The 25524-nt window shown below is 40.7% G+C and overlaps 1 pseudogene; it reads left to right on the top strand.

Moving 5' to 3' along the window:
* Positions 1-16802, top strand: part of LOC137571597 (sucrase-isomaltase, intestinal-like) — a 52028-nt pseudogene extending 35226 nt beyond the window's left edge.
* Positions 16803-25524: the final 8722 nt, after the last annotated feature.

The following is a 25524-nucleotide window of genomic DNA, read 5'->3' as shown; positions in this document are numbered from 1 at the left end:
ATTCGAAGTTACACAGGTTCCTTTCCTTGGCTATGTCATTTCTGATACCGGTCTGTCCATGGATGAAAAGAAACTATCAGCAGTTCAGTACTGGCCACCTCCCAAAGGCCTCAAGGACATCCAACGATTTATAGGGTTTGCTAACTACTACCGCAGGTTCATTAATAATTTTTCCTCTTTGGTTGCACCGTTGACCGATTTAAACAAAAAAGATGCAGACCCAGTCAATTGGTCACCTCAGGCCTATAAAGCATTTTCGGGTCTTAAGAATGCATTCTGCTCAGCTCCTGTCCTCACCCATGCCAATGTAAATCTACCTTTCATAGTTGAGGTGGATGCTTCTGACCTAGGATTACGATTACATCCTTGTGCATTCTTTTCTAAGAAATTTTCCTCTGCTGAACGTCATTACTACGTGGGCAAACCGAGAACTTTTGGCAGTAAAAATGGCCTTCGAGGAGTGGAGGCACTGGTTAGAAGGAGCAGTTCATCCTATAACAGTGTAAACAAATAACAAAAATGTAGAATATATTGAAGGTGCTAAAAGACTTAACCCCAGACAAGCCCAATGAGCACTGTTTTGTTCCCATTTTAATTTTGTAATAACGTACAAACCCGGGTCCAAAAGTGTTAAGGCTGATGCCTTATCAAGAACTTTTGAACCTGAGACATTTCAGGGTGCTGTCCCTAAGAGTATTGTACCTGCACAGTGTGTTCTGGCCGTCACTCATACCCAGGTGTTTCCTGATCTATATGAGTTATATATGGTTACAGTAATTTCAATCTGATAATCCTCCGGGGAAACCCTCTAATGTAGATTATGTGCCTTTGCATCTTCAACTTCAGATCCTACAGGTTTTCATGAGTCTAAACTGGCGGGGCACCCAGGTGAAATTAAAATGTTGGAACTCATGTTCCGTCACGTGTGGTGGCCTTCCATTAAGAAGGATTGCAAGGCATTGTGGCAGCTTGCGCCACTTGTGCCAGAAATAAAGTATCTCGGGTTGCTCCCCGAGGTCATCTTGTGCCCTTGCCCATTCCATCGAAACCTTGGTCTCATCTCTCAATGGATTTTGTGGTGGATTTGCCTTCTTCGTGAGGTAAATGAGTCGTAGTTGACCAATTTAGTAAAATGGCACATTTCGTACCTCTCCCTGGATTACTCTCACCTCAAGAACTGGCTAAGTTATTTATTACACATATTTTCTGTTTACATTGTATTCTTGAAAATATTGTGTCAGACAGTGGGGTCCAGTTTGTGTCACGCTTTTGGCGTGCTTCCAGTTATCTCTTGGGCATCAAACTCTCTTTTTCTTCAGGGTTTCACCCAGAAACCACTGGACAAACAGAGAGAACTAACCAGTCCCTGGAACAGTATCTCTGCTGTTTTGCATCAGACTGTCAGGAGTCATGGTTGGACTATTTACCATTTGCTGAATTTGCATTTAACAGCTTCCCCAGTTCATCTACCAAATTGTCACTGTTTTGGATTGTCACTGGTCAGAATCCCAAGTTTACCTGTTTTCCATCGTCTCCTTCTCCTCTTCCAGCTTTAGAGGAGTGGAGTACTCACATTCAACAGATTTGGCCTCAGGTGCAACAAAATTTACAGAATGCTGTGTCTCAACAGAAAAAATATGCTGATGCCAGATGTTCACCTGAACTTGAATTTTCCCTGGGAGATCTTGTATGGGTTTCTACCTGGAACATCCCTTTATGTCAACCTTCTGTAAGATTGGGTCCTAGGTTTATTGGTCCTCATCCCATTCAGGAGAAGATTAACAATGTGGTTTACAGGGTAACATTACCTCAGTCTATCAGAGGAGTCAATTCGTTTCATGTTTCTCTCCTAAAACCAGCAGCGAACATAATTTCATCCTCAGCTCCTCCTCCGCCAATAGAGGTGGATGGTGAACCCGAATATGAAATTGAGAACATTTTGGACTCCAGGAAAGCGAGGTGCGATCTTTGGGTCGCGAGCGAGTTTGGATGAGCCTTATAGGCTCAGAAGGAGGGTTTAGGGATGACAGCAGGTGATGTCACTAGTTGGCATCACCAGATGGGAGTGGCTACTGATAGAGTACTCTTTTATATAAGGCCAGAGTATTTAGTGCTCGCTGACCTTGATACTAATCAGTTCGCTGGTTCTAGGTCTAGCTAGCTACTTTGAGCTACATTGATATATTGTGTAGACGCACAATATATATGTACTCCAGTTAGTCGGTCTTTGTTATTTTCGTATATAATCTTGTAATATTATTGTAACATCATATTGTATATTATCTGTGCACCAACTTCTCGCTTGCCTTTTGACCTCGCTCTTGTCTAGTCCTTCCGTACCGCTGCCATCTGATTTACGTTACTGACTCGGCCTGTCCCTGACTTTGTTACTGCCTGATCCTTTCAATATGATTGACATCTAATTTACGTGTATGACTCTGCTCGATTATTGACTACAATTTAGCCTAGCTATTCTGTACCTCAATATCTGTAAATGACCTCAGCCTGATTTATACTACGCCTTGTACCATTGTTGTATTGTTACCTGTACGCTACCTCACGTACCGAACGTGATACTGATATTACCTATACGCTATCTCAACACGCACCAGCGTGATAAGGCTGCAGTCATTCAAACCACATTAGAACAGGTATAGGAACTTATAGGATAGAAGGAATAAGGATGAAAATTTTGTTACATAGTCTCTTTAATGTAATTCAGAATTGAAACAAATACATGTGTTTTTTGCAGGCCTAGTCCATTACACCACACAATGAAAACAACATATTGGTGTATAGGAATACATTCTTCTATATAGTCAAGTCACCTCAGATAGTTTAGAAGTGTGAACGAATATTTATTTCTTTAAAACCAGATTTGGTGACTGATCTGCTTAACATTGCTAATCCTGAAAAGCTTTGAATTTGAACAAATTGTGCATATTTCATAAAAAATGTACAGATAGAAACAAAAAGAATGTTGAGAAATTATCAAACAATCAAAAAAAATGCAACTGAGAAATGCGACTTGAAAAAGGACTTCTTAGTTAAGTAAATATGTAGACAGAGGAAACAGATCTAAATTGGTGAGATGATAATTTACTATAATCCATCAATACGTTATATAGTGCTTTCTTTCTGATCACTAAAGAGATGAGATGATAACCCATTTTCTCTAAAAGGATAACGTTATAATTCTAGTTACAATTCTAAGTTACAATTTGTATTCAACAACAAAGAACTAAAATGTCTGTTATCTGGGCTATTGAAAATAAAGTACCTGAAATGTGATTTTTCTTTATTTTATATTTTTTTCTTACGCATAAGAGCCAAAGCATAGTAGCTGTGTATAGTGCTAATTTTACAGTAATACATTTTAACTGTATTTATTTCTAGATAGTATCTGATGTATGTATATATATATATATATATATATATATATATATATATATATATATATATATATATATATATATATATATATCTTGTAAATGAAATAGATTGAAATGGCATTCATAGTGAATTTCATCACATCGCATGATAGGGTTGTGACATACTTTTTTTTTTAATTTTTATTATGTTTAATTTTGGAACCTTTTTTATTCCATCACAGGGCACAGTAGTCAATGCAAGAGGGGCCTGGCTAAATTTACCAACACCACTTGAACACATACATCTTCATGTAAGAGGCGGACATATCATTCCATGGCAGGAGCCAGCAAACAATACCTTTTACAGGTGAGGGTAAATACATATGAAAACAAAAACTATTTCTTTAAAGAGAATGAACACACCATGAAAACACTTCCTTTAGTATAATACATGAAAGAGAGTCCATTTGTACATGTGCACATATACACTGCCAAATGTTCATGTTTCCTAAGCATGAAGGGCGCCATTTAATTGGTTTAATTATTATTTGGAATTGGTTTTATCCAAAGAAGATTCTATACTTTTTATTTTTTTAAATGATATAAATATGGTAAACTATTGACACAATGTTAATGACTATGAGCCATATGCAATTTACTTTTTTTCTCCTAAGTTTTCTCTCAGGAGACAATTGTTCATCTTCTGTTTAATATAACTTTTCAGCACTTTGCAATTAAAAAAACTACCAAAAAGTAGTTAAAAAAGTACTATCAACATTATTTTGAGTTTCTTTCTTGCTTGTTGGTGGTTTAAAATGCATTTTATTGACAATATTAAAAAAATCACCTAGCAGAAAACTCAGGATAAAAAGTTAATTGCCTTGTTATTAAAATGAGCAGGGGCAAAAGCCATTGTGTTTGTATTTCCCACCAGTACATCTCTTTGGTCCTCTTTGAATCAATGGGATTTTTTTGGCAGCAAATCCACTTAAAAAAAGTTTGAGCAAGTCCTATAATATTAAAAGTTAATATATATTAAACATTGTATTACAATTGTATATCATTTTAATATACATCACTATACCTTCCCAAGGATCCCTTGTAATGGGACTTTTGTCAGGACTGTTGTAAATTGAAAGATCATCAACAGTCTACATTGTCCAGTTGCAATCTTTATGGCTGCCCCATAGAAGTTCATCGGGTCACTTCAGTGTAAGGTTAGAACTTTGAGGCCCTGTCCACAGTGGTCAGTTGCATTGCAGAAAAATTCTTCATGACAACTCACTGCCTTTTCAATTCTGTGGGTCTGTTCACAGTAACGGATCACATTATTCTAACTCGCTGCATGCAGGCTTTGTATTAAAGTCTGTGGCCAGTCTCCATTGCAGTTCACAGTCATTATAATGTATGAGTTATGCAACTGACCACTGTGAACCTAGCCTAAGATAAGCAAAAGCTCTGACTGGCTGCCTAATTCATATTTAAGCCCTGTAAAGGACAATTGCAGGAATAATCAGCTAGAGTAGGAGGACTTGTTAGTATTTCCAACACTAGGACTAATTGAGTGACTAAAGCATCACAGAACCTCCTAAGTTGACATTATGTGTTGGCATTGCAATGAAGGGACTATGGATCATCTGAGTAATTGTTTGCTCAGGATAAATGTATTCAGTTTTCAATAATATGTGGAGGCAATCCTAACACAACAACCTTTTCTTCTGAAAGGTAGCATTTCACTTTAGGACTGATACTCCCTGACTTTTACATGTTCCCATTTTAATTACAGTCGTCAGAAATTCATGGGACTTCTTGTGGCATTGGATGATGATGGAAAAGCACAGGGTAACCTTTTCTGGGATGATGGAGAAAGCATAGGTAAGCAGAATGCTGAATAAAAAGCATCAGTAGAAGATACTTACTGGAGACAGATGAAAAATACTATTTTAGTGAGTTAGTTTGTCTGAAAAACTATTTTTACAAGCTTTGCAGCAGTTATTTGGGAATCTAAAATTCAGAATAAGTAGATAACAAATATGTTAAAACAAAGAAATGATCTATGTTGTCTGCTGATCTGACTGCTAATATATTGTCTTGCAGACTCAATAGAAAAGAAAGAATATTTCCTGGGAACATTCAGCGCTGATAAGGTAGAAACAGCTGCTACTGCAATTTTTAACAAAAATAATACACATAGCTTGATATAAACGGAAATTTTATTTTGGTCAATTATATTTAAATTTTCCTTTGCAGATTCGAAAGCTGGTTTTATGTGTTTTTTTTTTTTTTTGAATAAACATTATTTTAGTTGATAATAAATGTTTCATATACAGTGCTGAATGTTGAGATAATTAATTGATGAATGGTTTGTTTCCAATGTAAGACAAGCACCCGTGCATCCAGTGTGTGTAATGGTGTGCTATGACCTGATGGCTCCCCAGTCAAAGTAGGTAATTTGGATGCCAGTGACCGCCTGGTAAAATTAGTATCCCATCGATTCTAATGCTAATTAAAGTGAACCTTAAGTCAGAAAAAAAAAAGAGTTTTACTCACCTGGGGCTTCTACCAGCCCCCTGCAGCAGTCCTGTGCCCTCGCAGCCACTCACTAATCCCTTGGTCCCCCACTGCCAGCTAGTTTCGTTTTTGCCGACAGGCCCGTCAGGACTGGCTACGCGTAGCTTTTTCTGCATTCCCGACTGTAATTAATGCTATTGCGGGCCGCAACACGTACCAAAAATATGTTGCCGCATATCTATGCGTTCGTAATGCGGCAACGCATATTTTTGTGGCCCACAATAGCGTTAATTACAGTCGGGAATGCGGAAAAAGCTATGCATGGCCAGTCCTGACGGGCCTGTCGGCAAAAACGTAACTAGCTGGCATTAGTGAGTGGCACAGGACTGCTGCAGGGGGCTGGTAGAAGCCCCAGGTGAGTAAAACCCCAGGTGAGTGGAATATCAGCCATTTTTTTTTATATTCTACAAGCGGTGTTCCAATCCCCGGCACCCAAATTACGATGGCACCTTTTTTACATGAATACCTTCTAAGTTCAACAGACTGCTAAAACAGACTGCTGTTTCAGGCTAACAGCCTTTCCTCAAACTGTATAGCCACCCCATAAGCAAATAAAGAATGAGTAAATAATCTAGATTGATTTACCAGAACCAAGAAAATTCTACTCCCATTGGGACCCACTACTGTGGTCTTTTGAAACTCACGTAACATAATTACATTATTACCTAATAATGAAGAGCTATATCATAAAATAACTAATATTAAATGTAGAATGTCACCTTCTGGATGGCTTATGGAATCCTAAAATGAACTAATAATAAATACATAGAAATTATGTATTAGTGCAATAAATGGTGAATGGATGATTTGTGAATGCAATCTCATACTATCGTCCATGGAATCACTAGCAGAGCGCATTTACTGACATTCACTTACCACAACAAGTAATACACTACATTTGATCAATTAAAGCGGACCCAAACCAAACATTTTTTTTATTAAAAATATTTAGTTGCACCACTCTGACACCTACAAAGAAAAATAAACACTCCTTCAAGCCTATGAGCATTTCAGTGCATGCTATTCACCCTTCTCTTTTCATAACTAGGGTTATACTGGGGGCAGCCATTAGCAATTCCTCCATTGCCAGACACCATCTACTCCACCAGTTTGCCGGAAAAATCCCGGCAATTTGAAAGGAAGGGAGGGGTTCCTCCAATAAATGTAAAATATTTTATATTTGTCATCATGCAGCTGAAAAAAGGCTGCTATTCATTATTATAATTTAGAAAATAGATTTTATTTCTCAAATCTTGTATTTTTAATTTGGGTCCACTTTAAGTGAGTGCAAGGGAGAATATTCTTATACAGAGCCTCTAAAATAAATGCATGATGTACCTGCAAATGAATATATGACATTCTTACCTCGCCCTCAGTTACTCTCAGAAGCTCACCAGTTCTTCTAACAATAATTCTGTTCAGTTCCGACAAGATCTTGTCAGACTTGTCTCACAGGAAACTGAAGCCTTACAGCTATTGTTTCACTAAAACAGTTGCTGTTAGTTATAACTGCAAGGACAACTGATGTGCAAAGTAGTGTCCATGTTTTCCTATGGCTAAAGTGATATTACTTACTGGCTAATGGACTGCTGCACTAGAAGCTGTTACAGGTTCATTGACATTTTTAAAATGAAGGATTGAGAATTTCATTGATCTCATGGGACAAACAAGATGCAGGACAGGAGAATGAGATTGATAACCAGACTATGCGGGAGGAAAGTATGACATGTGTATGTTTATTTTGACTTTTATTTTTTAGTTCAGGTTTGCTTTAAGACCTCTTAAAAGGTACATATTTTGTGTAGGTAAGAACTGATTGTATTGAATAGTCTTAAGTGTAAGCAGGGCCGGATTTGTACTTTTTACCGCCCAAGGCCAATTATACCGTCTGTATGGTTGTTATCTCCGTGTGCCGCAATGAGAATTCTACTTACATCATTGGATGTCACAGACAATAACTATTTCAGTAATACGCGTATAAATTATAAGTTATATTTTCCTTAAGAACTTTTATGTTATGCTTGCTAACCCATTGTGCCACCATGTGAGTTAGGCTGAAGTGTACCTGTAGGATAGAGCTTACAGGTCTTGCAGGGATGACACAAGTACACAGGACAGAGAATTCAAAGGTTAAAGCTGTCCTTGTAGATAGGGATGGCTGCATGGAGCAGCTTTACTGTCCCTCACTGAGCCGCCCCTAAATTTCTGGTGCCCTAGGCCATGGCCTATGTGGCCTTGCCAGAAATCCGGCCCTGAGTGTAAGGAATTACTCACTCTTCTGTGCAGAAGGGAAATATTGTATTCATTAATGACAAAATTGCCAATAAAGACTTATTTGGCAACATTTAGATTGAATTTACATAAACATGTCATTTACTTTAGTCCTTTGGCTTTTTTCACAGAAAACTGTCACAAGTGCAATAACAACTAACAATTACTTAACTGTAGCCAATCCTTTGCTTCTTGGGCATGTTTACATTTGGGGTCCGGGAACAAATGCCAGATCTGTGTCAGTCACATATGGTGGCAGCACCGATACCATTGCCAGTTTTACAGCAAATAATGAGGTAAGTGTTGTTTTAGGAAGCTGGAATAATGTGAACTCTGTTATTTAGCAGTGAATAATTATTATAGGCTTGGTGTATTGTATAGGACAATTCAGAAATTACCTAAAGAAACATTTCACAGTTTGCCTATTTGTAAAAGGCAGTTATGTTGAAAAGCAAGATAAAATGTTTATCTGGTGTGTTTAAAATAGTATCCAGATAACTTGTACATTAAAAAGAAATAAATAGTTAACATGGTTTTTACTAGGAACACTTGTGAAAAAATGCAATGCCTTACATAATATTTTGTTTGTTTCCCTTCTCACAATTTGCATATGTTTATATGTTGTATTAATTATTTAACTTGATCTATTATGATCATATAAAAGGTTACTCCATCCAAGAAAAATATTTAAATTATTTCTGTCAATCTAAATAGATTGATTCAACCATCTGTGGTGAATGCCAGCAGCAAGATCTTAAAACCTTAACTCCCTGAACAGTCCATCGTCAAAACGCCACATTTAGAGTAACCATAGTTCTTCCTTTGAATGGTTTTCCATTCACATGATACAAGTGAAAGTGTAATGAAACCAAGCGTTGCACTGCTGAAGCTTTTTGTTAGATGGGTTTGTTATACACCCTAAATCTGGGAAAGTTAGGCCCAGTAGATCATCACTTTCTGAAATGAAAGCCCCTTGGTACAGACATGATGCAAAATAATTTCTCTAGCATTAGCAATGTAGCTTATTCTTATAGATAGAAGTACTGAGTGGTTTGAGCTGCCAAAGCCTGGAATTAGGGCAGATTTAGCTGATTCAAGTTAAAAAAAAAAGCATTGACATGACTGTACAATCTACTATGCACAGTTTTGTTTTATCTAAGTGAAATGGGGTTATTTCGACCATTTGTGTTTTAATACAAAGAATGGTTTTTGATTGTCAGATTTTGTAAATCCAGGTGGGGATGCAAACAAAGCTTGGCTCTATGATTTTCTGATTCCAAATTACAGCACTGTTTGGGCCCTACCAGTTCTGTGTAAAGATTTGATGGTCTCTAGAAACAGAAGACTGTGTACCAAGAATGAGAATTTGTTGAGGAATTTGTTGAGAAGACCAATAACGTAATAAAATATCCATGAACTTGCTAACAACTAAGATCATTTTATTGCATTGTTACCTTAAAATCCTAAATGTGGAATTTGCATGTGAGGTAAATGTCACCAAATTTCCATTCTTCCTCTATTACCCTAAGATATAACAATAAACTAGTTAATCTGTCCATTTTGGGAATCTGTAAGGTGACCAATGGAAAGTATAAGCAAACAAACCATATTTATTATTGCACTTTCATAGATCAACTTTTATTTATTTAGAAATGGTGTACACATATAAACACGTAAGTTGCATAATGTTTAAAGAGGAGCTGTTAGGCATAGTGTCTCCGAAAAAAAAAACACATGTATAAGTAGATAAATACTTGCTGTACTTACATAACATATGCATTGCACTGTCCATGTTTTGCTTTGCAGCTAGTTATATATAGTACATAAAGAGATTTCTATTCCTGTGAGGTTCCATTTTAGGAAGACTGTGTGTGAAGCCAATCGTGATGTCATATCCTCCCTTACTGTTTGCCCTCCTCCTTTTGATTTAGTATGCATTAGCACTCCCTTTTCCCAGCCCTCAGACACTCCCACCAAGCTATGGCTTCTCATACATCATCATTGTGCGACTCTGCAGAGTTTATGTCAGAGGACAGGATGTCAAAAAGAGGGCATGTCAAAAAAAGTGATGCTGCATGTAGGTTTGTGCAGCAGTGACATAGCCTAAAGACTGCACTTGTTTTCATCCTCCTCTTTATAACACATTACTTTTCATGCACACTGAATCCTCTTTAGGAGGTGTGTGACAGCATGAGCAGTTACTGGCTAATGATAGACAGACCAAACAATGTGTCATGTCACAGCTCCTCAGCACACTTATATTGTTGCAGTTTGTCATGGGTGTACCTGTGTAAAATAGCTCCTATATCGATCACTACAATTGCGCTTGCCTCAAGCAGAGAGCCTCTTTCCATGACCATGCATTTTAATGCTAGCTACAAACCATACAATTCTACACGCCATACAATTATTAGGCAGATTTATCAGCCAGATTGATTTTTACCAACATATTCAATCTGAACAGTTACTGTCCTATGGAGAGGCAAATGGCTGCATGTACTGTCCTATCGAGAGGGAAGGAGGGGCAGGAGGCTGCATGTACTGTCCTATGGAGATTGAAGGAGAGGCAGGAGGCTGCATGTACTGTCCTATGGAGAGGGAAGGAGAGGCAGGAGGCTGCATGTACTGTCCTATGGAGAGGGAAGGAGAGGCAGGAGGCTGCATGTACTGTACTATGGAGAGGAGAGGCAGGAGGTTGCATGTACTGTCCTATGGAGAGGGGAGGAGGAGAGGCAGGAGGCTGCATGTACTGCCCTATGGAGAGGGGAGGAGAGGCAGGAGGCTGCATGTACTGTACTATGGAAAGGGGAGGAGAGACAGGAGGCTGCATGTACTGTACTATGGAAAGGGGAGGAGAGACAGGAGGCTGCATGTACTGTACTATGGAGAGGGGAGGCAGGGGGCTGCATGTACTGTCCTATGGGGAGGGGAGGGGAGGAGAGGCAGGAGGCTGCATGTACTGTCCTATGGAGAGGGAACAAGAGGCAGGAGGCTGCATGTACTGCCCTATGGAGAGGCAGGAGGCTGCATGTACTGTACTATGGAAAGGGGAGGAGAGACAGGAGGCTGCATGTACTGTACTATGGAAAGGGGAGGAGAGACAGGAGGCTGCATGTACTGTACTATGGAGAGGGGAGGCAGGGGGCTGCATGTACTGTCCTATGGGGAGGGGAGGAGAGGCAGGAGGCTGCATGTACTGTCCTATGGAGAGCAAGGGCGTAGGGCCCGTGGTCGCAGCGGTCGCCTTGGCGACCGGGCCCGGCTCCTGAGGAGGCGGGGGAGGGGCCCACCTCCGTTTGGAGGGCCATGCGGCCCATGCGCGCTGGTAGGGAGGAGCCGCAGCCGCGGGGAGGGCAGCCCGACCTCTCCCTGGGCCCCCCCCCCTCAGATGCAGAGTGAGCGGCTCACGGAAGCGCTGTAGGCAGAACTCACCTCCCTGCGTTCCACTCGCCGCTGATCTCCTCTCTGGCTGGCTCTGCATAGATGCTGTTACACACGCAGCTTCCGGCTAAACAGGAGAAGCAGAGGAGGAGAGGCAGGAGGCTGCATGTACTGTACTATGGAAAGGGGAGGAGAGACAGGAGGCTGCATGTACTGTACTATGGAAAGGGGAGGAGAGACAGGAGGCTGCATGTACTGTACTATGGAAAGGGGAGGAGAGACAGGAGGCTGCCTGTACTGTACTATGGAGAGGGGAGGCAGGGGGCTGCATGTACTGTCCTATGGGGAGGGAACAAGAGGCAGGAGGCTGCATGTACTGCCCTATGGAGAGGGGAGGAGAGGCAGGAGGCTGCATGTACTGTACTATGGAAAGGGGAGGAGAGACAGGAGGCTGCATGTACTGTACTATGGAAAGGGGAGGAGAGACAGGAGGCTGCATGTACTGTACTATGGAGAGGGGAGGCAGGGGGCTGCATGTACTGTCCTATGGGGAGGGGAGGAGAGGCAGGAGGCTGCATGTACTGTCCTATGGAGAGCAAGGGCGTAGGGCCCGTGGCCGCAGCGGTCGCCTTGGCGACCGGGCCCGGCTCCTGAGGAGGCGGGGGAGGGGCCCGGGAGCCCACCTCCGTTTGGAGGGCCATGCGGCCCGTGCGCGCTGGTAGGGGGGAGCCGCAGCCACGGGGAGGGCAGCCCGACCTCTCCCTGGGCCCCCCCCTCAGATGCAGAGTGAGCGGCTCACGGAAGCGCTGTAGGCAGAACTCACCTCCCTGCGTTCCACTCGCCGCTGATCTCCTCTCTGGCTGGCTCTGCATAGATGCTGTTACACACGCAGCTTCCGGCTAAACAGGAAGCTGCGTGTGTAACAGCATCTATGCAGAGCCAGCCAGAGGAGATCAGCGGCGATTGGAACCAGGGACGGAGGTGAGTGCTGCCTACAGCGCTTCTGTGAGCCGCTCACTCTGCATCTGAGGGGGGGGGGGGGGGGGGGGCCCGGGGAAAGGAAGGGAGGGAGAGGTCGGGCTGCCCTCCCCGCGGCTGCGCCCCCCCCCCTCCATTATGGGGACGGGGCACCTACCTACCTGCCCTATCCTGGGGGGGGGGGGGCAGCTACCTAATCTATCCTGGGGGGGCAGCTACCTAATCTATCCTGGGGGGGGCAGCTGCCTAATCTAACCTAATCCTGGGGGGCAGCTACCTAATCTATCCTGGGGGGAAGCTACCTAATCTATCCTGGGGGGCAGCTACCTAATCTAACCTATACTGGGGGGCACCTACCTAATCTATCCTGGGGGGAAGCTACCTAATCTATCCTGGGGGGCACCTACCTAATCTAACCTATACTGGGGGGCACCTACCTAATCTATCCTGGGGGGCAGCTACCTAATCCTGGGGGGCAGCTACCTAATCTATCCTGGGGGGCAGCTACCTAATCTAACCTAATCCTGGGGGGCAGCTACCTAATCTATCCTGGGGGGAAGCTACCTAATCTATCCTGGGGGGCAGCTACCTAATCTAACCTATACTGGGGGGCACCTACCTAATCTAACCTATACTGGGGGGAACTGACCTAATCTAATTTATACTGGGGGGCACCTACCTATCTAACCTATACTGGGGGCACTTACTTATCTAACCTGTATTGGGGGCACCTAGCTAGCCTATACAGGTGGCAACTAAACTGGCTACCTATATTGGAGGCACCTACCTAACTAACCTATACTGGGGGCACCTACCTATCTAACCTACGCTGGGGGCAACTATTCTGGCTACCTATATTAGAGGCACCCACCTAGCTAACCTGTACTGGGGGCACCTATCTATCTAACTTATACCGGCGGCGCCTGCCTATCTCACCTATACCGGGGGCAACTATACTGGCTTACCTATGCCTGGCTACCTATACTGGGGGGACCTATAGCTGGCTATAGGGATTTTGATATGTGTGTGCGTCCGTCGGGTGTTGCCGGGGGAGGGGAGGCTGTTGTTGCCGGGGGGGCCCACATCCAGATTCCGCATCGGGGCCCAGAGGTTTGTAGCTACGCCACTGATGGAGAGGGAACAAGAGGCAGGAGGCTGCATGTACTGTCCTATGGAGAGGGAAGGAGGAGAGGCAGGAGGCTGCATGTACTGTACTATGGAAAGGGGAGGAGAGGCAGGAGGCTGCGTGTACTGTACTATGGAGAGGAGAGGCAGGAGGTTGCATGTACTGTCCTATGGAGAGGGAAGGAGGAGAGGCAGGAGGCTGCATGTACTGTACTATGGAGAGGGAAGGAGAGGCAGGAGGCTGCATGTACTGTCCTATGGAGAGGCCGGAGGCTGCATGTACTGTCCTATGGAGAGGGGAGATGAGGCAGGAGGCTGCATGTACTGTCCTATGGGGAGGGGAGGAGGCAGGAGGCTGCATGTACTGTCCTATGGAGAGGGGAGGAGAGGCAGGAGGCTGCATGTACTGTCCTATGGAGAGGGGAGGAGGCAGGAGGCTGCATGTACTGTGCTATGGAGAGGGGAGGAGAGGCTGCATGTACTGTGCTATGGAGAGAGGAGGGGAGGCTGCATGTGCTGTGCTATGGAGAGGGGAGGAGAGGCAGGAGGCTGCATGTACTGTGCTATGGAGAGGCAGGAGGCTGCATGTACTGTCCTATGGAGAGAGGAAGAGAAGCAGGAGGCTGCATGTACTGTGCTATGGAGAGGGGAGGAGAGGCAGGAGGCTGCATGTACTGTCCTATGGAGAGGGGAGGGGGGGGAGAGGCAGGAGGCTGCATGTACTGTCCTATGGAGAGGAGAGGCAGGAGGCTGCATGTACTGTCCTATGGAGAGGGGAGGAGAGGCAGGAGGCTGCATGTACTGTGCTATGGAGAGGGTAAGCTGGGAGCTGTAGTGCCTCTATGGTAGGTGGAGGGAACAAAGGGGTCACCATCTAATGCTGCTGCCTGGGTGGGAGGTCAGGACCAGGTACTCACACAGGCTTGAAGTCACTGTCTGCAGCAGAAGTTATTCTAAGCCAGGCACCCGATCCTTCAGCTTCCTGATCTCTATTCTGTACAGCGTCCTGCTTCTGCTTCTCCCCACCTGCACTTCAGATGATTCAGCACTCTCTCCCTCCCCCCGTGCTTTGCTATCGGGACTCAAAGGAGGGAAGGGGGAGTGTATACACAAAGCTGCTGTGGCCTTCCTGAGGAGTGCTGCTGTGCACAGAGGTCTGTCTCCATCTCTGCCTGAGCCCTGGGGTTTCTGACATGTCGTATGTCTGCCCCAACGGCGTGGTGAGACCTCCGTGCAGCACTTGTTCCTCTATGCTGCTGCCTGCTCTGATCAGCTGATCGTTACTAACTTCCCTGGTGTTCTGCATTAGCCGCCCGTTGCGCACACACACATGCTGCAATGTGCAAAGCAATGCGGGCGGCTGCATGAAGGAGGTGACAGGTGGATACAAGTCGCTCCCCAGTTGTCCCATGAATACCCCAAGGTATAGATATTCCGGCAATGTAGGTATAGGTCTTGTATTCAGTCCTCTGGCAACTACAGATGACGTCCGTGACGTCTCTGTATTGCCAATCAGAGCGGTGCAGAGGCGTGGCTGGAGAAAACGTGAGGGGCAGAGAGAGCAGCCAATCAGGCTGCACTACTACATAAAGGGGAGGAATATGAAATGAAGGGCAGGCACAGGGAGGAGAAGAGGAAAACAAATAGCCATTTACTGCTGCGGCTCTTCGTACGAATTAGGAGCTGGGAGGCAATGATTTGTAAATCATATTAATGTAAAAATGTGAATGCTTTTTTATTGTGCCTGTGCCTTTTTAGCATGTTTTTAGGCTTGATTAAAGAGGGATATAGAAAACTATTTTTTAAATTCACGCCTAACAGTTACTCTTTAATAATTGTCAATGGCCAGGACACAAAGCTGGGTAAAGGGTGATTGTCTCATGGCTTGTGGATCCACGCTTTAAAGTACTTGAGCTGGGTCTCATACAAAGCAGCCAGGAGAAAATACTAATAAACTGGTGGTGAGTGATGATCACAAGAAACCTTTTATCAGTTCACATTTTACAGTAAAAATAACTCTAGGTACACCTACAATTGTACAACTCCACGGATCCCTTTGATAATTGTCCATGGAAGACTATTTGTAACCTTTCCACTGCCAAGTAAGTCACCCCTCAGCATAGGATTTTGTAGGTGGGACCCAGGGCAGCATTACACATAATATTTCAGCAATGTATAGTCCTGTGTTTTCAATGCAGTTGTCCATCACCATAGAAGAAATTTACAAGATCTGATCAGCAACACTAAAATGTCATAGTCACTCACCATAGAAAGATGGAAGATAGCCATATAGACCATATAAAGATTATGCTTTAAACTGTGAGAAAACTAGAAAATCAGATAAACAATTATTTGCAATAGTTTACCTGGTCTACCTTTTTCCACCACTAGATATTACAGAAGACTTAAGTAGAAATTTTCTCTAAAGTCACCTTACTACGACCAGCTACGTACTGTCTGATGCAGCATAAAGCTGTGCAGTTTTCGATTGAATACTGCTCCCACCTTCAGCCCGCTGTGCTTCCACTGGTATCAACCGTCCAAAGAAGGAACATGTTCGATTGATATTTGATTTGATTTATAGTTTGATGAGCCATTGATTGATCTGCCCCAGAAGTGGATCATCAACAAGGCACTTAGGCTGTTGCCTGAGGCCTGGCAAATGTCAAGGGGCTTTCCTGCAAGTCTACTCTGAGCATCTTCCCATCCCATCTTAGCAAAGAGAGCCAATGTTGCTATCTTGCCTCGTGCCCCCTTTTTTTTACCAGAATCTGTCTCTGATCTGCCCTAGTTTTTAACAGATTTTATTCTATCCTCATTTAAAAGTATCTGTCCAAGGCTGATATCTTGATTTGATCATTTTAGATTGAATAGTGCAAAGGATGCATTATAGTTAGTTGGTAATAAGAAAGCTCTATTATACATTTGTATCATAGACATAGCAGCAATCCAAATTCTAAATAATAGCATGTTCTGCTCATTTTCTTTCCTTTCAGGTTTTAGAAATTCATCTCACGAACAAGCAATATAACTTGGCACAACCAATCAGCATTACATGGCAGACCTAAAAAAACGGGATTTCATTTGGAAATTCTTTGTTTGAAAAGGACATCCAAGAATACAGCATTTTTAACTACACTCCACCTTGAGATATTTGTACCCTTGACATCTTGTAGTAATACTTTTTTTGAGAAAATATATTGCTTAACTTCATGTTCAATAAAAATGTGTTGAAAAAAATATGCTGCATTTTTCTGACTTTGAATAAAACTAGCCTCAAGGAAGAACACTAAAGAGATGTTTTTTATCGAAATGAAAACATTTTGCCCTAATATTACTGGCAGTATTAACAGAATTACCTAAACTGCAGTATAAAAAGCAACCACAAGATGTCACTGTAAAACATAAAGTGCTGCAGTGATCTCTATGGTATTGTGATTTCCTGTATTCATTCCATGTTCCTCTCTGTTGTAAGCAAGCCCTATTACCTGCTGGTGGTGGATGATATATCCCTGCATGTTTTCTTCAGAAAAGAGTTCTAACTTGACCACTCTGCCCCATCAAATACATCCTCCAGTTAAAATGCAGTTGAAAGTGGAATTGTATTAATTAACGATTTACAATGTTGAAGTGTCAGATTTTAGGCGCAATATACATAGTATCCAACACTTTATTCACCCAACACTACAACCGCGTATGTTTAATGCCTGCACAAAACAGTTTTTTTATTAATTAATATAATTAAAGTTATACGTTTTAGGCCAAGAATTGATTAGAGAAACAAAATATATAGCTAACAACATTACAGAAGAACTTGTATTAACATTAATAACCACTAATGAACTTCCCAGACTTGTGAAAGCTAATGATCCAATCTGGTAACTTTTCCAATACTCTAACTTAATATGGAATAATAGGAAACCATTCCTTTAATACACCAGATCAGCTTCAGCAATCATTGGCTAATGAGCTCAAATATAAATTGAACAAATGATCCTGTCCAGCTGTTACTCCCCTTCCTATCTGCGTCCCCCCTTCTTCATCATCACTGGTGGCAGTTCTCAGTGACCGGGTGGCATGTGCAGTGGCACCAGCAAGGATGAAGCTAGAAGGACACAAACTGGATGGAGCCCACAGTCCCTGGATAGGTGAGTGTACTCTGCTCCCACTACTCTGCAGGGACCCTGAGGTGCACCTTTAGGTGGGGGGGGAGCTTGGGAGAGATACTACTAAGGCTACGTTTTTCACTTGTGCATTTTGTGTCAGATTTTTCTCTCAGAAAATTTGCATTGATTTGGCAACTAAAGGTAGGGAATGGGGCTGTTTGCGTAACTTTCATACGCATGAAAAAATCTGAGGTCCTGCATCATTTTTTCGGACATCGTGTATGATTCACGTACAATGCTTTGTATAGGCAATGCTTAGCAATGCAAATTTTCACGTTATTTGCACGAAAATTCACATTAGATCCATGGTTACAGGACGTTGTCAGCAATCATGACTAAGCTGTTACTAGGCTGATTATGTTATATTTAACGAATGCAAATTTTCACGTATAAAAATTTACATAAAAATGCATAAAAATGTACATGCAAATTTTCACCACATGGCTGAGTCCTTTTATAAGACTGCTTGACTTTTTCAGGATGTAGATGTTAAATGAAAGAGGAACTCAAGAGACCTATAGTAGAATGTAATACATTATTCAGGACACCCAATTTTATGTTCATTTTCCTGATTTCAGTATCAGAAACAATTCCTACATCTATATATTGCTGTATAGTGGTATGTGACCACACCCGCCCAGTAATGCTTAGCCTAGGCTATAATGTCACAGAATTCTGCCCCAGAGCATTTTGGGATACCAGGTGCTGTTTCAACTCACTTACCATTAATAAAACTCTACTAAAGTATTTAGTATGTATATACCCAAACTTAAGAACACTGTAAAATGTATCCCAAAAGAACTAGATTTTCAGTTGAAACATAGTGTTTTTGAGATCACTCAGTTAGTTTCAGATTTTGTTTTTGTCTGTGTATAAACTCTCTATGATTTACTGAAGTAATAAATAAATCACCTTCAAAGTCGAACCAGGAAATTCAAGCACAAGGTGTTGTTTGGCAGTACCATAGACCATAATGCAATTTATAATGGATGGGGTGGGACTCAAAATAGGAATAAGAAGCACACAGCATCATAATTAGTTTGACTACACTGTATCCAGACTAATATAGCAGTAGAGTCTGTGATTGGATGAGTTGTGAGTTTGGCTACAGTGTAGTCAAGCTCCTATAGAGGCAAGGCTGAAAGATTAATGTGAGGGGACAGGAAGAGGTTTTAGATTAAAAAATATTAGCATTCTGATGTACTAAGAAACTAGAATGGGAAATAAACTGCGACTATGTTTGCAAGATTTGAAATGAAATTTTGATTTCATTGTCATGGTTGCTTTAAATAATGAGTAATGTGAATGTAATTTTCACACTATGCAATGGTATCATTTGATGTGACATGCAGAAAAATCTGCCAAACTGTGTGCAATCACATTCTTCTCTGTTGACACTGAAGTTAAGCCAAATTCTGCAGTAAAAATCCTGCCTAGAAGCTCTGCATGGCCAGCCAAATACACATGTGAAGCTTTGAAAACTGGCCAGCTAATGAGACCACATTTACATATTGCCCTCTAACTTTTCCATATAAATAGCTAGCTGCATACTTTTATACTCCTGAAGCAAGCAGCCTGTTTTTAAATCTTTTAATAAAAAGTATGACTGTGTAATCACTAAATAAGCAGCTAATAAGATGAATTATGTATAAATAGCTGTAGTCATTGTCAGCGTAAAATATATGTTCAGTATGCAAATAATGGACTATATATATATATATATATATATATATATATATATATATATATATTTTTATATATATATATATATATATATATATATATATATATATATATATATATATATATATATATATATATATATATATATATATTTATATATGTATATATATTTATATATATATATATATATATATATATATATATATATATTATATATATATAATTTTTTTTTTTCATTTATCTTCTCTTTTAAACAGAAGTTGAGTTGTACTTTAAGATTTTTCTGTGGAACAGTCCTAAACCGTCATTACAGTACATTGTGCAGTGGCAATGACATTTTTGTTGACTGAATTCAGATTTTCCTTGTTTCATTACTTTGCACACAATCAACACATTCTTTACAGCCCTTGATGCTTCTGACCAAATAGAGCAAGAATTGGGAGCTACACATTTTACTGTTTTAATATGACAGGAAGAATATTAAAGTAAAGAACAGTCTCTGCTTACAAATCCTGTAGGTGTCCACAGTGTAACCCCTTAACTTGATTAATGCTCTATATTAATTTGGCTCTCAGGTCACAGCAACTTATGAATTTAAACCACAACTGAGTATAATTCATAAAACATAGTTTAGCTTTTGAAGGCCTTCTTCAAGGTTTAATGGATATTTATATTGCTGCTTAAATGTCCATTAAGAACAGAATGGTAACTGCTCCAAGAAGCCTGTCTTCAGGGGCATAAAGAAGAGCTAATTTGCAGATTCAGTAGTGGTGCATGGTGGGAAAACGTAAATCTGAATTATTGCAAATACCTTCTATTTTTAGAAGGAAAATTACACTGAGTGTTGATGTTTACTAGGAAGGCATTTTGGTGTCTTTAAGTCCCCTATACTTTCCTAGTGTTTCTGGGTCACACCGAGCTGCTTAGGTATTCTCTTGTTCCAAGGGAATACCTACGCAGTATCCCTCTAATCAAATTCTGACAAATAGCAAAAATTCATATGAAACATGCAGTTTTTACAGGTGCTATCTGAAGGGTGATGCTGCTGGCATTACTCTGCTCATGCTATGTGTTTAAAGTACACCTAAAGTGAAAAGTATATTATTATTATTATTATTATTATTATTATTATTATTATTGATTTATAAAGCGCCAACATATTTCGTGGCACTGTACAAAGTAAGAAACAAATATGGGGTACATAATAATACAGACAATGGTGTACACCAGTGTATACCAATATACAAGATACATAATTAGTGACAAAATACAAACAATGATACAAAACACAGAATACAAAATATAGAATTGGTAATGACAGTGATAAAAGTAACATGATGAATAAAATGTATAATGATTTCCAAGACACAATAGGGGGAGAGAGCCCTGCCCTTGCGAGCTTACAATCTAAAGGGAATGAGGGGAAACAAGAGGAGGGGTAGTATATGATAAAATATAGGCAGTGTGTTTTAGGATACCTAGTATATAAAAGGATACCTTATTTATTTCCTCTTAAACAGTATCAATAGCCTGGCAGTCCTGCTGATCTCTTTGCCTGCAATAGTGTCTGAATCGCATACCTGAAATAAGCATGCAGCTATTCCAGTCATACTTCAGTCAGAAACATTTGATCTGCATGTTTGTTCAAGGTCTATGGCTAAAAGTACTAGAGGTAGAGGATTAGCAGAGCAGCCAGGCAACTTGCATTGTTAAAAATATGTCAGCCTACATAACCCTCTCCCTTCTTCTCTACTTTAACCACTTAATTCTATCTGGATGGATATTTCCATCCATGTAGCTTGCACTGCTGCCGCTGCCTGTGGCGTTCAATTGCCACCTTCTATTAGCCCGGAGATCAATGAATGAGAAAGAAGTTCCCATTCATTCATCTAAGTCCCTGTGTGAAAGACCAACAGCATCAAAGAAAGACAAACAGCTGTCTTTTACAAATCTTCGCATAACTTCCGCTTTGCATAGTAATACTATGCATGCAGAAGTGAGCTGCGAGGGCATCTTGTGGCCAAATAGTAAAATTACATCTGGAAATAAAAATTTCCAGATAATGACATTTCTTTACTTTTAAAATGAATCCCTTACCTCCCACACTCCCCAATATCTACACAACATTTTTTTTTGTAAAAAATAAAAAAAATACATAAATAGTTACCTTAGGGACTGAAATTTTTTTTTAATATGTATGTGGTGAGGTATATTATTGTTAATTTTTAAATTATGGGCTTGTAATAAGTTATGGATGCAAAAATGAAAAAATGCACCTTTATTTCCAAATAAATTATTGGCGCCATACATTGTGATAGGGACACAATTTAAAAGGCGTAATAACTGGGACAAATGGACAAATAAAATACATGGGTTTTAATCACAGTAGCATGAATTATTTTAAAACTATAATGGCCAAAAACTGAGAAATAATTAATGTATTAAATTTTTTTCTTAACCTTCCTGTTAAAATGGATTTAGAATAAAATAATTCTTAGCAAAATGTACCACCCAAAGAAAGCATAAATGGTGGCAGAAATAACAAGATATAGATCATTTCAGTGTCAGTAATCCTGTGCTTACCAGCTCAGTTGCTGCTGCCACCACTGGCAGCGCGTCTGGGACTTCCGGTGCGGCTGGCTGCAGTGGCTGGGATAGTGTCAGCGACGTTCCTGTGGAGATCCGGCCACATGATACTCAGAATGTAAATGAGGGTGGACGCATGCGCTGGCAGCGTCGCTCCTCTTATGCTCTAAGGAAGCGTATAAGCTGATCAGCTGTTAGCTGACACGTGTGGCTACACCTCCGAATTGGCCACACGGCTTGTTCTCCTGCTTACCCAGGATTCTTAAGCGCTGTTCTGACACTTGCTTACTGTCTGCTCTAGCTAATACTTCGCAGTGAAGGATTCAGACCCTAGTCAGTTCCTTGTGTGGCTTTAACCAGCAGGACCCCGGGGATTCCATACTAGCTCAGTATATATATATATATATATATATATATATATATATATATATATATATATATATATATATATATATATATATATATATATATATATACATATATACTGTATATATATATATATATATATACTGTATATATATATATATATATACTGTACTGTATATATATATATATATATATATATATATATATATATATATATATATATATATATATATATATATATTACTTGTGTTTGACTATTGCCTGTTTCTCTGACTTCTCTTTGCCTGCCAATTCTGTACTTTTGCCTATCTGATTTGTTACCAACCTCTGCCTGATTACTCACTTAAATTTTGCCTGCCGATTGTGTACCTCACTTTTCTGATTTATTGCCAACCTGTTTCTGCATGACCATTCTCAATATCTGTATTCAGTGTTAGTACTGCCTTCTACTATCACTGTTTGTAAGACATTTCCCTTTCAGGGAACGTTGTAATATTGTCTGTTTGCTAGTGGCCACACACACTAGCAGAGCGTTACATTCAGTGTGATAAGTAGTAATAAAGTTATTGGCAAATTAATGGGAGGTGAAGTTGCTCAGATGCATAAGGTGAAACAACACTGAAAGCTGAAGTGGTTAAAGAGAAACTGAAGCGAAAAAAAAATATGATATAAGGATTTGTATGGGTAGTACAGCTAAGAAATACAACATTAGGAGCAGAGACATAAGTCTAATATTGTTTCCAGTACAGGAAGAGTTAAGAAACTCAAGTTGTTATCTATGCAAAAGAGCTCCACGACTTTCAAAGTTGCAGAGAGCTCTGTCTTCTAAAGTTTGTTATCTCCACTGTCAGTCACTGTATTTTCTTTTTCTCTGCAGAAGACATTTCAATAGTTCTGTGGCCTGCTCTGTAAAATCATTGTATTATGCTGAGTAGTGTGTAAACTGCAAATATTAGAGAATGATGCAATGTTATAAAAATCACTATATAACAGAAAATAAAAAAATGAGAATATTTTATTTGCTAATAATGTTCTAGTAATTATACGTACTACACAACCAATTCATTATATCATAATTATTTGTGCTTCAGTGTCTCTTTAACAGTTTCCACAATCTATATATATTCATTAATGTACATCAAAAATGGTTCTGCTCAATGAGAAACACATGCAGCCAGCAGTTTGATCAGTTGATTTGTGTGTAAATTTCTGATCATGTCATGCCTCAACCCATCTGTCTGTACAGACTAAAGCATTAGGGAAAAGGTGAGGCATTAAGGGGATTATAAATCAGCCCCCATCTGATAAAATCAATTAGATGTTTGTTTGTGAATTATCCTGAAGAATTGATTATTTCTACGGCTTAAAAACCTGATCTTGTGTAGCACAAGCACACAGGGACGCCTGTCTATAATGTTAAACTAGTCATTTCAGTTCATAAAAATGTGACTGGTCTGGTAGGCATTAATGACCGATGCGTGTTTTGCATACCTTCACACTGTGCTTCAGGGCAAAACCAGTCAGTGTTTTATGTGTGGACAATATCACTAGTAGGGGTCATGCCCTTTATAGTTAGACCAGTGTCCATCCTTGTCACCACCATGTGGTCTAAAATATTGTCAATTTTTACTGAACTACATTTCACTTTTAAAACTGTAACCAAGGATTGAACTTCATTCCAATCAGTAGCCGATGTCGCCTTTCCCACAAGAAAATAATCGTAATGTGTCAATCTTTCACTAGAAAATAATCATCTTGTGGGTAGTTTGCACCTGAAAATAATTGGACCTGTAAAAAAGAAGCATTTACTCACCTGCAGAAGTCTTCTCTCACGGCGCACAGCTCCCCCGCCTCCAGCTGTGAAAGTCCCACACTGACAGGCAGAGAGCAGGGCTACTGGAAGATGGTGCCCGAAGCCCTGTATTGGAGACACAAAAAGTCTCCAGTGCAAGGCTTCGGACGCCAACTCCCTTAGCCCTGCTCTGATTCTGCAGGCTGAGGTGAGCTGCGTGGAGTGAACTGGCGTGGCGTCTATTACACGCTGTGGCCAGTTTACCGCCTGGGGGGTCGGCATGGTCCCCCCGCCTAAGGCATGATGCTCCAGGTGACTGCTTGGTTCGGCCTGGTGGACGAGACGCCCCTGCTTACATGCTAGGAACACCAAATGTTCAAGGTATGTGGAGGAGGACAGTGAGTACAAGAGGAAAAATGTTTTTAAAAGACCTTATAGTTTTTGAAAAAATTTATTTTAAAATTCTCTTTCTCTGAGTGGGAAATGTTTCCCTGGCCACCGATTTTAGCGGTTAATAACTAAGCCCCCTTGTGTGAGAAACACCGAATTTGCTAGGTATGTGGAGGAGGAAAGTGGGTACAAGAAGAAAAAAAATAAAAAAGACCTTATAGTTTTTGAGAAAATTGATTTGAAAGTTACAGGGAAAAAATAGAAGCCTATAGCAAAGCCTACTCCACATACCCAGCAAATGTAGTGTTTCTAACACATAAAGGGGCTTTTCTATTAACCGCTAAAGTCTGCGGCCATTTCCCACACACAGAATGAGAATTTTAAAATCAATTTTCTCAAAAACTATATGGCCTTTTTGATTTTTGTTTTCCTTTTGTACCCACTGTCCTCCTTTACATACCCAGTAAATTTGGTGTTTCTAGCATGTAAAAGGGCTTTGCTATCAACCGCTAAAGTTGGCGGCCATTATAACTTTTCCCACATTCAGAAGGAGAACTTTAAAACGGATTTTCTCAAAAACTATACGGCCTTTTTGAATTTTTTCCCTCTTGTACCCAATGTCCTCCTCCACATTTGGTGTTTCTAACACATAAGGGGGCTTTGCTATTAACCGCTTAAGTAGGCGGCCATTCACCTGCCATTAAAGTCTATTTAGCCCGCTGCAAATGGTCTGTTCGTGAATGTTTGCGTAAATTCGGGTTCAAAGTTTGCGAACCAAAAATTTGATTTTCGGGCCATCTCTAGCTTTCAGGGCGATTTCATGGAATGTGATTTTGGGTCCTAA

The sequence above is a fragment of the Hyperolius riggenbachi genome, chromosome 4 (genome assembly GCF_040937935.1).
Source record: "Hyperolius riggenbachi isolate aHypRig1 chromosome 4, aHypRig1.pri, whole genome shotgun sequence".
NCBI classification, from domain to species: domain Eukaryota; kingdom Metazoa; phylum Chordata; class Amphibia; order Anura; family Hyperoliidae; genus Hyperolius; species Hyperolius riggenbachi.
Note: the sequence above shows the minus strand (reverse complement) of the source record. Positions and strands in the feature narration are given on the sequence as shown.